At 37.5% G+C, this 12405-nt stretch overlaps 1 protein-coding gene across 7 annotated transcripts in view; it reads left to right on the top strand.

Annotated features, from left to right (window-relative positions):
• Nucleotides 1–5033: 5033 nt before the first annotated feature.
• Ecm2 (extracellular matrix protein 2) overlaps nt 5034–12405 on the top strand; it is a 39077-nt gene continuing 31705 nt past the window's right edge. For 2 of the 7 annotated variants that reach the window (XM_004647549.2, XM_004647548.2), the window contains exon 1: nt 5589–5868. The gene's annotated coding sequence lies outside the window, so the exon portion shown is untranslated. Of the gene's footprint in view, nt 5207–5588; nt 5869–11859; nt 11892–12405 lie in introns of those variants that run through there. The other 5 variants (XM_023707795.1, XM_023707791.1, XM_023707792.1 and 2 more) reach the window with 4 other exon arrangements.

The raw sequence follows: 12405 nt of genomic DNA, 5'->3' as shown, positions 1-12405 counted from the left end.
AACAACAACAACAACAACTATCCCCCAGTTTGAACTTTCATAAGCAGACCACCATGTTGCATTAGGGCTTATGTCTTTTTGGTGACCAATAGCAGGTTTCTGCAGAGCACTATGAGAGCCAAGTTTCAGGACATAATTATGCTTGCAGTAATAAAGAGGGTAGAAGCAAACATAATACCAGAATTTTCCATGTACCACTGTGGTTAAAACAGTTTCTGCAAAAGGACTCATATAGCAATCCATTAAACCACAAATTTTTAAAGCAATGATCTCAGAAACTGTAATTCATTTTTTTTGGGGGGTGGGGTAGTGGTGACACTTGGAATTGAACCTAGGACACTGAACATGGTAGGTAAGTGCTCTACCACAGTCACATCCCAGGCTATAAATTGTAAAATTTGGTTTCCTGAATCTTTGTTGATCTCAGTATGCTAGTATTACTCTTCTATGCTGTTATTTTAAAAGTTACTTCTGAGTGCTTATATACTTTTAAGTGTTATTCTTTACTCATCTGGTTAAAGCTCAAAACATTACAAAAACGGAGAATTACAGAGTAAAATTCCCTCTATAATTGCATCACTTGGAGATAACTACTATTAACAGTTTCTGTTTATTTCTCCCAATTAGTCCTCCAGAAAGAAGCTAAAGTATGTATATCAAAAGACAACAAGGGTCTAGGGAGATAGCTCAGTAGAATAAGTGCTTGCCTGGCAAACGCAGGGTCCTGAGTTCAATCCCTGGTACTCCCAAAAATAAATAAATAAATAAATAAATAAATAAATAAATAAGAAAGAAAGAAAGAAAAGAGAAAAGAAAACAAGATTGGGTCAGCAAGATGTTCAGTGGACTAAGCACATCAGCTCAGGCAAATGCAGGGAGTGGGGTTTGATCCCCAGCACCACATGCCGTACCACACGCCCACCACGGGCATGCTGAGTAGGCCACTGAGTCCTGGTGTGGTAATGCACACCTGTAATCCCAGTGTTGGGGAGGCTGCAAACAGGAGGATCACTACGAGTCTGAGCTGCATAGTGAGACCCTGTACCACATGAGAGAGAGAGAGAGAGAGAGAGGGAAGGAAGGAAGGAAGGAAGGAAGGAAGGAAGGAAGGAAGGAAAGAAAACGAAAGAAAGATCGATCATAATATATATGTGGCTTTTGAAACTTCTTTTTCTTCTTGGTGTAATGGGGCCAACTATGCATGTCAGTATTAACTGATACTTCAGTCTTTCAATAGCTTTATGGTAGCTCATTACTTTCTATTAATACATGGCTGCATTAATTCATGGTTACATTGCTTCAAAGTACTTACCTGGAGCCACACTTCATCACAAGACAGATGTTTTCTATAATGGATTCCTAAAAGTGAAATGTGGCAACGGGCAACATAGCTAGTACTAAGCTGTTCTCAAATTCAAGGGTACCTGCTTGCCTTCCTGCCTTAACCCACTTCCCCCAGGGCCAATACACAAGATCATCAGTATTGCCCCTCAAATACATGTATTTCAAATCAGACCGCTATTTTTTTTTTTTAATCTTTTAAAACCAAAGCATTTATTCTGAATGATTGCTGCAATTCTCAAGATGAACTGGACGCTGCAACTGCTGCTCTCTTGGGTTTAGGTGTCATTCCTTCGCGGAAGCCATGCCTGAATCTGCGATATACAATTTTTAGGTGCCTCATTCGACCGGTTCCGGTGGTATTTCGCCTTTTAGTCTTTGCACTCTAGTTATACTTTCTTTTGCGCTTGGCAGGATTGCCACATTTGCCACAAGTCGACTTCTGAAGGTAGTAGGCCTTAGACCCACAGCGGCAGCACAATGTGTGCGTCTTATTATGACGCTTTCCAAAGGATGATGTTCCCTTCGTCCTCTCGCTTGTGCTGCCGAGATCAAAGAGCCAGACCACTATTTTTAACAGTACTTCACAAGCCTGACTGTATATTGGATATGGTAAGATAATTTTCAAAAATACTTTTTAAATTCATCCCTTAAAGTTTTGTCATTAACAGTTCACTCTGGCCACAAAAAAAAAAAAAAAAAAAATCTGTTTTAACTTGCATTTGTTGACTTTTAATGAAGTTGAGAAAGTATTTACTTTTGTATGCTGACCACTGATACTTCCTCTTCTATGAACTGCTGATTTAAGGACTTTTGCCCACTTATGACCTCAGTTATTCATCTTTTACTTTTTGTCTACTATGACTTTGTGGAGGGGGATACCAATAATTGAATCCAGGGCCTTTACACTGAGCTATATCCCTAGACCTGCTTTTATCTTTTACTTTGAGACAGCATCTTATTAGTTGACCAGGTTGAATTAGAATTTTCCATCCTCCTGTTCGTCTCCAGAGTGCTGGGATTATAGGAATATACTACTATACATATCTTGGCATAACTTTTTTTTTTTCAAGCCAAACTGTATCCAGCTTTATTAAAAATACTTTTCATAAACAATCATGGTATTTCAGGCAGGACATGGGCACAATCTTTAACAGTATACAACAATTTTCAAACTCCCTTCTTGGATAGACTACCAAAAATCAGAAAACTACTATAAAATCCAATGAAGTCTTCATTTGCGGCTCTGAAGTAAGGAAAGTTTAGAGTGAGGGTTGACATTTCACATTTAGCATGTCGTTTTAACAACTTTTCACAAGCTGACCCTGGCTTTCAGGAAATGAAAATGGCAGAATTATCAATCTGAAGATCCACAGTCTAGAAGAAAGAAATCAGTTGCTCTTGTGGGACACCATCTCACTGTTACTGGCAAGTCCAGATTGCCTGACACACTGGTAACATCACTTTTGGGAATTAGATCCCAATAGGTCTCTGGGCTTAAGGGAGTTAAGCCTATGCTGATGGCAGAGGAAAGGAGGACATAAAATGAATTGGGAGCTGTCCCGTACCACAAGGCATTTATGCCAAGGTGGCCACATGTGTCAACATCAGGGAATCCCTCCTCCTGGGAGCCGAGAGGAAGTCTCTCAAATCCTGCAGGGACAGGTGCCTTCCCCACATCAATCCAGCTTTGGAGACATGGCACTACTGACATATGCTCCTTCCCCCCAAAACAACGATGAAGTGTTCTGTGTGCTAACAACATAGTGTAAAAAAAAAGTAAAACAAAATTCTGTATTTTTATAAAACTTGATAAAAAAACAGTATTTCAAACTGTATCATCGCCAGAAGTACACAGTTATCAAAAATGCACACACTTCACGTGGCATCTCCAGCACCTTTAGCTTTTGTCCCTGCTCTGTTTTGGCATCTCCATTTTCTGCAGGGTTATTCCCATCCCTGCTGGCATCAGCTTTTCCCTTTTTCCCTTTGGGTACCTTCTCTCCCTTCTTTGCAGGGCCCTTTTTAGGCCTGGGCTCTGGCTTTGGAGGAGCTGGGTTAGCAGACAACCTTGCAGATCTTCTTTGTGGTTCATCCTTCACCTTGGCTTTATCACCTTTAGCATCCTGTTTAGACTTTCTCTGGGGCATGGTGGTGATGGCGGTGGGACACAGGCACAACACACGAGATGCAGCAGCGCGCAGCTTTGGGCAGCCCTGGGTTTGTTCTCACTTCTTCACACTGCTCTTGGCATAACTTTTTAATTGAGAAAACTAAATTTCTTTCAAAAATGTCAAAGAATTTATCTACTTTTTTATTTCCAGAGTTGATGCTGAACAGGGTGAAGTTACTGCAATCCAGGAACTATGATATATATTTTTGTCCCTTTCTCCTTGATGTCAGTCAGCTACTGTGCTGAACCCTCACCAGGCCCTTTCATGTTATATGTCCTTGTATTTCAGTCCTGAGACTTTTTCTTAATTGTTTCTTCATTGATTTATATACTTTTGGGGGGGCTAGGGAGATGGCTCAGTAGAATAAGCGCTTGCCTGGCAAGCACAAAGGCCTGAGTTCAATCCCTGGTTCCACTAAAAAAAAAAAAAAGTTCCACCAAAAAACCCCCACAAAAAACAAAAAACAAAAAAACTGTAAACCTTTTGGTTTTCTTTTTCTGGAACTCTTGACTAGATACATACTGAATATCCTGGTCTGGTTCTTTAATTGTATTTTTTCTGTTGTTCATCTATTTTTCTGTCATTATGCTTAATTATTAAGAGGATTCCTTAACCTTTATCTCCTAATATGACTACTGAGTTTCTCATATATACTGAAGTTTTTAATCTCCAAAGTTATTGTGGCAGATGGGGTGGGGTCCCATATATAGTATCAGAATCTTTGCACATGTTTGATAATTCTGTGTTATCTGAATTCAAAATTAAATTCCTATCTAAAAGTTCCAAACACACAGGTGGTACTTTTCAAGTCTGTGCTTGGAGCTGGGATGCATTTGTAGCCAGTTTGGACTCTGAATATGAGGCTACCAGTTTACCAGCATAGAGTCTCTTATTTGCATGCAAATGTTGAGTACTCAGAATACTGAAGACATCAATAGGACCAGGGTCCTTTCCTGTGTCATGTGCGCAGTTTCCTAGCCAACCTCACTGCCCCCAGGATCTGTGATTCCCAAACCTGAAAGGCCCACAGAGTTGTCCTTTCTCGCATGTTTTGGGCTGTGGTGGCTTCCTTCAAATGGAGCCTATCAGTCCTAAGGAACTTCTGAAAATGTGTTGTCTTCCACAAGTATTACTTATTATTTTGCATTATTCTTTTATATTTTTAAAAATTGTGGTTTTCTCTATTTTTAGAAATTTGTGTACTTAGTTTATCATCTTCATTTTGTCTGCATGGGTAATTTTAAGATTTTGTAGCAACAGTAAATCAGTTCTTCTCTGTCAATTAATCTGGACCCCTGAAGAAGGATTTTAGATTTTTGCTGGGCATGGTGGGGCACAGCTATAATTTTAGAACTTGGAAGGATGAAGCAAGACTGCTGCAAGTTTGAGGCTTGTCTGGAATACGTAGCAAGATTGTGTCTCAAAAACAAAAACACAGATTGTAGATAATCACCTATTCTATGATGAGCACTGTGCCACTTTTGTTACGTTACTGATTTTATGTCCACAAAGCCTGAAAGTCAGATATTATTATCTCAGTTGTACAGAAGAATAAAGTTTTATCAAAAGGATTAAGCAACTTACTTGAGAGCCCCAGCCCTGTGGCTGGGCTTGGAGTCCTAGTCTAACTTGTTTGTGCACAGATGAAGAAACTGAGACCAAAGCCGACAAGTACTCTGCCAGAGTGACAGGTAACTAGGAGCTATAGAGCTCCCTGCATACTTGCTGTTTGTTGCTGAGTGGTTAGAAGTCACATAATTTCCAACAGCATTAACATGTAACTCTTCTTTTATTTCTTTCAACTCTGTGTGAGACTGGGGTGGATGGGCAGGCAGACTAGGAAAGATTTAAATAATAAAAACCTAGTTTTCTAAAAAGCATTCCGGATACATATGGACTTTAGTTAAACAATCCAATTTCTATAGTTTGTTACAAACACACACTATGACAGGAGCTGGTATGGACTTTCAGATTTTTTATGTAAACAGCCTGTAAAAACCGCAGATTTCTTAAGCTCATTTTCGGCTTCCAGCTCTGCCTTTTCAGCCTGCAAAGGAAATGCTTCCCTCCAGCCCCCACTGATGTTTTCCACTTTTCCAGTGATTTTTAAAAAATATTTCCCTTGGTAACCATTTTCCTTGGTTATTTTTTCTTGGCTGATTTTCTACAAAAAGAACTAAACGGCATTTGTCCCCAAGGAAATCAGTTATTTTAGAGTTTACTAAGAAGTCAACTAACATTTTTTCAACATTTCCTTCTGTTCTTTGTTTTTAAAGAAAGCTCTGATTTTGTTTCATTTTCAACTGGAGACTTAAATGACACCAAGCAAAGTCTACTTAGTTTAGATTTCCAGGTAAAAAAGTTTTAAATTTTAAGTTTCTACTAAGGCATGCGGAATGGTTTTAATACTCTTGTATTTTATATGCAAATATGTTTAATCCTAGGGAAAATTAGCTCTTTACTAATAGATTGTAAAAGTACAAAGTATGCATTATTCCGTCTTGTTGGGTTTTTTTTCAGGGTGATTACTTCCCAAGTATTTCAAAATTTATAGCTAGGATTAAATTATTTTCATGTTTGGATAGAATTATGTGGTAAACAGAAGTATAAATTGGCTTGAAAGTTTCATTCTTTTTCAATTTTTAATCCCTAAAAGATTCATTTAAAATGTTTTTAATTTGAAACATTAAAATGTTTTTAATTTGAAGAGGATGACTTCATGTAGAAGGTTAAAACTCAGGTGTTTTTAAAGTTTTACTTAACAGAATTAATGAAAAAATTTAAATGGAAAAAATTGTAAGTTAAAGTTTATAGATAATATTTAATGGTTGGGATAGACATAAAGATGCTTACTTGATAAAAATGATATTGTGATTAGAGTGTCAAAAATTTACCTCTAGAAATATCTTCATTCAATTATAAAGTTGCTTATTAGATAGTAAATGTAAAGCAAACTTCTATAAGTCTGAATATAAGGAAAGCCTAAGCATCAGTTATAAAGTTAGCATTAAGAGATCATTTCATAACATTTGAACAGTTTAATGATACTAGGTACTGGTTTTGTTGAAATTAAGGCAGCTTTGTCAATTCACTTTTATACATACTTTAGATTTCTGGGTAAGTAAAAAGGAATTGGCCTTAGGGAGGGATACAGGCTGGGAGGGGATTTCAGGATAAGGATCCTGGAAGACAGACAGAGTGACCAGTCTGGTGACAGCCAGTGTCCTTTCTCCTGCAATGCCCTGGCCAGGAGGTGCTCACAGGAGGCCCAGGACAACAGGATGCCTGAGACTCTCATGGGAGTTGATCTCCAGAGCTCTGTGGCCCTGGGCCTGATTTCTCATGATCTCACCTCTCACAGGGGACAGGGCCTGTATATATGATTGTCAAAGCAATAAACCAAGTATGTACATTTTATGCAATTCAGAACATTCATACTATGTGTCCACTTGCCCTGATTCTTAGCAAATTTTGGCTCTCTCCTCTCCACAGCTAGTTTTTATATTGAGTTCCCTTCTTGCTGTTGTTACTCCTATTGGCTCTATGAATTGACTCAGCAAAATTCCCAACAATACTAAATACAATTTCAGTTGTCAATAAGCTAACGAATTTGGGCCTTCTTTACATTTTGCATCTCATTTTTCTGAAACTAAAGTAGATCATGAAAGTAGTTGAAATACAGTTTCATACCAATGAGATATAGTAATGTTTCTGAACTGAACAAAAGTTTGCCACTGAGGTTGACAACACAATACCTCAGTCATTGAGAAGTGCTGAGCTAAGGTGACGTGGTAGCATGTCCATATAGGCAAAACCTGATTTAGAGGAGGATCACTTGGCAGACAGTGTTATAAAAAGAGCCACTGAGATTTAAGAGGGCCAACTAGACAACCTTCTCTTTTGTCCTTTCATCACATGCTTAGAAATAGTTGGCTTTTACAGATACATAAAAACATGAATATACACAGCTGCACTGGGAAATAAGAGGAGTCTCGATGGAATAGACACTGTAAGGAGTTCTTCAAACATTGAGGGAAGAGGAGGTTGAGCTTAAAGAGGGAAAATGCAGCCTTGAATAAACATGGAAGAAAACAGAAGAAAGAAAATACAGAGATTGCTTTGAAAAATCCCAAGAACAAATCAAGCAACAACAGTAACCTATTCCTAGCCACATTATAATAAAACTTCTAAGAATAAAAGATATCAAATCGCAAAAATTTTCTACAAGAGAATGAAAATGCAATTCAAGTCCAACGTCTTATCAACAAGAAAATAATCGAACAATATATGGAAAGTATTAGAGGAAAATTAAATGATTTTGAAATCAGATTCCTATTTTCTGTTAAGTGATATTTTCAGACATAAAAGAATGGCAAACTTTTTTAGCATATAAGATGCTATAAGACAAATAAGATCTGTCTGTCTGTCTGTCTGTCTATCTATCTATCTATCTATCTATCTGTAAGCAACAAAACAAGACTGAAGAAGCCTCTTTTAATGAGGCATGTCAGCCGCAATGATCTGCTGAGAACAACCAGGAAGATGAAAAAAATAATAGAGCCACTAATTGAAGCAGAACTGAACTCAGAGGGATCTCGAACAGCCTATCTTCTGGAAGCATTTCAATATGGATTCCAATAAAGGTGACTGAAAAGCTTTATGAGGTAGATAGAAGACAGAAATAAAGGAAAAGGGACAAACCAGTGGTGAGGGATGAGAAAAAGTGGCATTGATGAAATCAGCAGGCTTCGACTGAGCCCAAAATGTACTGATTAGTGGAGACTAACTTCAAACTATTTAATAACAATTGGTGATGTCTTTATACCCATGCCTAAACCAGATGCAAATTTTCTTTGGAATAAAAAACAGATCATCCTACAATACAAAATATTTTCATAAATTTCTATGCAATGCCTGGCACTTAATCAAAGACCACCAGATAAATAAAAAGACAAAATAATATGGCTAAAAACCTAAAGAAATAAAACACACACACTCACGCACAATAAATAACCCACTTACCTACTGCAAAGTGCCAAAACTGCAATTAACAGGGACACTGATATTTTAGTTTAGAAAGAACAACTCATACAGTACATTAATATCTTTTGTCTTGAAAAAAAAAATGTGTGCCACAAGTTTGTCACCATAGACATACAAGATCAAAAAACCCCTAGTGTTTAGAAAGACTTCAAAACGAATGTCATTCTAAAAAAAAAAAAGACAAGATTAAAAATTTTAGCAGAGAATTAGAAGAAATAAAACTTACTAAAAACTGCAAAGAAACACAATGAAACAATAAAATTTAATGGATAGGTTTAATAGCATATAAATGACAGCTGAAGAGAGTATAAATAAACCAGATCAGTTAGGAAACTAACCAGCATGAGTTAAGAAGGACAACAAATACAACAGAAGGAAAGTTACACTGAAGTCAGAGAAAAGACGCTGTCTACAAGTACCTGTGCATCTGAAAAGAAAAGAGGTGAAGGTCAAGGGATAGAGCTCAGTGGAACAGCACCTGCCTGGCATGCACAAGGTCCTGACTTCAATTCCTGGTACAAAGAAAAAAGAGAGATAGGAAGATAGAAAGAGAGAGAAAGAGAGAAAGGAGGGGGGGGAAAGGGGAGAGAGAGAGAGAGAGAGCGCGCGCAAAGAAAGGTGAGAGGAGGAGAAAAGCAGTGTGTGTGAAGGGGTAAGGGGATAAGGGGATAAGGGCTGGGATTTTCTCAAATGTGACAGCAAGGACCTAAGTTTGATCCCTGGTACCGCATGCCTAGCTGGGCACTGAAACCGGAAGTGGTGGCACATGCCTGTAATCCTAGCACTGGGGAGGCTGAGGCAGGAGAATCATTATGAATCTGAAAGGCACAGTGAGACCCAGTACCACATAAATGAATAAATAAATAAACAACTGGATGGATGGATGGATGGTTAAATGTGATGTGATGAACAGCAGCAAGCCATTAATTCACAAACTGCTATGAACCTAAACACAACACAAACAGGAGAATAACATGTTGGACCCATCAGAATAAAACAAATGAAAGCCAAAGACAAATACAACATCTTAAAAGGAATCAGAAAAAAAGCTAATTTTAAAAGTATTTAGACTGGGACTTACTCCTACATCAATGATACAGGAACAGTACTTTCAAAATGCTAAAGAAAATACATGTCAAATGAAAGCTTTATCTCAAGCAAATACATACTTTCAGGATAAAGGTAATATATTTTGAGATAAATGCAAAAAAAGAACTCATTTTCAACAGACTTGCAGAAAAATATTTACTAAAAGACATTCTTTATCAGATAGAAAATAATCCAAACAGACGATGGAAGATACAGGAAGGAATAAGGAAAATTAAGAAGGGTAAATGTTTAGCTAAGGAAAGTGACATCTAGTAATGTCTGGATACAGCTTTGGTTGTCAAAACTTGGGGAGAATGCTAGGAGCATCAAGTGAGGAGAGACCAGGATGCTGTTACGTGTCCTATCATAGTGTGGCTGGCTCCTCACAGAGTAGAATTATTTGACCCAAAATATTAATAATGCAGCAGCTGAAAAGGCCTGATTCTAAGTGAACACTGAATACAAAATAATAATCTTGTGAAGGCTTCAAATATAGAAATAATTAAAATACATGACATAAATAGCATATGTGCCAGAACAGGGAGATTGGAGTCTGTCGCGGTTCTTGCTTTTCTAGAAGGAGGTAAAAGCTGGGTATGCTGGTGCTTGCCTATAATTCCAGCACTAGGGAGGTGGAGGCAGGAGAATCATTGCAAGTTTGAGACCAGCCTGAGCTCAAAGCCATCCTGAAGAGCATAGTGAGACTGTGTCTCCAAAAGACAAAAAAGAAAAACAGGGCTGGCCAAATAGCTCAGTAGATTAAAGTGCCTGCAAGCAGGCCCAGGGGCTGGCAGTTCAATCCCCGGGCCTGCAGTGCTAGCCCTGCCCGCAGGGTATGCTGGGACCGCAATTGAGACTGGATGTGGAGGCGCACACCTGTAATCCCAGCTCTTGGGAGGCTGTAAACAGGTAGATCACTACGAATCCATTCTAGTAGTGAGACCTTGAACACCCTGTAGACCCTGCCCTAAAACAAAAAAACAAACAAACATAAAAGAGGTGAAGGTCTCAAAGGACCTTTGCTAAATCAAGGATATATGTGGTAATTTCTACAAAGAAAAGAACAGTAAAAGTATATAACTGCAAGCTACTTACTTAGGATGTTGAAGCAAAAGGATCGCAAATTCAATGCCAGCCTGGGGTACTTAGCAAGACGGTCTCAAAATAAAAATAAAAAAGGAGAGTATTTAGCTGAGTGGTACTTAGCATAGCACAACTTGGGCTGAGTACAGAACCAAAGGGAGGGGGCATAATTCCTAACTCATAGCAAAAACTAAGTAATCAATTACAATGAAAGCAAAAAAGAAAAAATAACACAGAATAGGTAGTAAAAATAGAAATCAAATAGAAAAATAGTTTAAAAAAGAAAAATAGTAGTTTTGAGCTCAGGTATACCAGGCACTACATTACATATAATTCGATTGCATGTTTCAATCAAAACATAATCAGACTACATTAAAAATGTTGCTAATAAAAGTCATATAAAATATAGAGGGCTAAAAATAAAGTCAGACAAATATGTTAAGAAAACATTAACAAAAAGAAAGCAACTACATTAATATTAGACAAAGTAGGACTTAGGGCAAAAAGCACCATTAGAAACACAGATAAGAGTGCCCCATAAATATGTTTAAATTTTACAAGAATATCCTTATAATATAGCCTCAGGATATATTAATCAACTTGACTAACCTGACTCATAAATGTTAAATTGTATTTAAAAAAAATCAAAATGACACAATGAAAATGAAAGATGCTAATAATATTATTTATAAATTTAAAAATAAAGAACAGAAATACAAAAGATATATGGATAAAGATTATTTATTTGTTACGTGGTCTTGCTATGCAGCTTGAACTCATAGTGATCCTCCTGTCTCAGCTTCTGAACTGGGATTACAGGTATGCAGCACCCCACCCAGTTCCAGTGGCCTGTACTGTTTCTGGCGCCAGAACAGCATATGGTGTTGGGGATTAAACCCAGGTCCTTCTGCTTCCCAGACAGGCACTTAGACTGCTGAACTATCTCCCTAACCCAATAAAGATTACTTTGGTATTTCTAATAACAAAAATAGGAAAATATTAAATATGTATACCAAACTTAAGTAATTCATAGAAAGATATTAAGTTATTTATTTATTTCTGTATTTTAGGGAAGGGTCTACAGGGTGTTCAGGGCCTCACTACTAAATCACACTTGTAGTGATCTGCCTGTTTACAGCCTCCCAAGAGCTGGGATTACAGGCGTGCACCACCATGCCCAGTCTAGGTAAAGTTTTAAAGGCCTGATGGATTCATATGCCTTAGTATATATAGCCCTATGCCCACAATTTATTGCTGAGTGGAAATAGGTTTAAGCATAACATATAAAACAAATATAATTAAAATATAATTTTATATGCATACAAACATATACATGGCTATGAAAGTGACACTAATTTTGGATTGCTAAACTATGGCCCAGACACCAATTCCTGTTTTCTAAGCAAAGTGTCATTAAGATACAATTACACTCACCCATTTACTTACTTTCTAGGGTTACTTTGTGGCTATAATAGCAAATTTGAGTAGTTGTGACAAAGACCATTGTCCTGCAAAGTTCAAAATACTAATTCTTTGGGCCTTAATAAAAATATCTGACTACCTTTGTACCAAGCAAATTGTAAATAAGGCAATTTGGATTTTCTGCCTTACATCTGTAGAATTTTGATTTAAAAAAAATTTTAAGACTGGGAGTGATGGCATGCAACTATAATCC

This window comes from Octodon degus, unplaced genomic scaffold (genome assembly GCF_000260255.1).
Source record: "Octodon degus isolate 3935 unplaced genomic scaffold, OctDeg1.0 scaffold00312, whole genome shotgun sequence".
Taxonomy (NCBI): domain Eukaryota; kingdom Metazoa; phylum Chordata; class Mammalia; order Rodentia; family Octodontidae; genus Octodon; species Octodon degus.
Note: the sequence above shows the minus strand (reverse complement) of the source record. Positions and strands in the feature narration are given on the sequence as shown.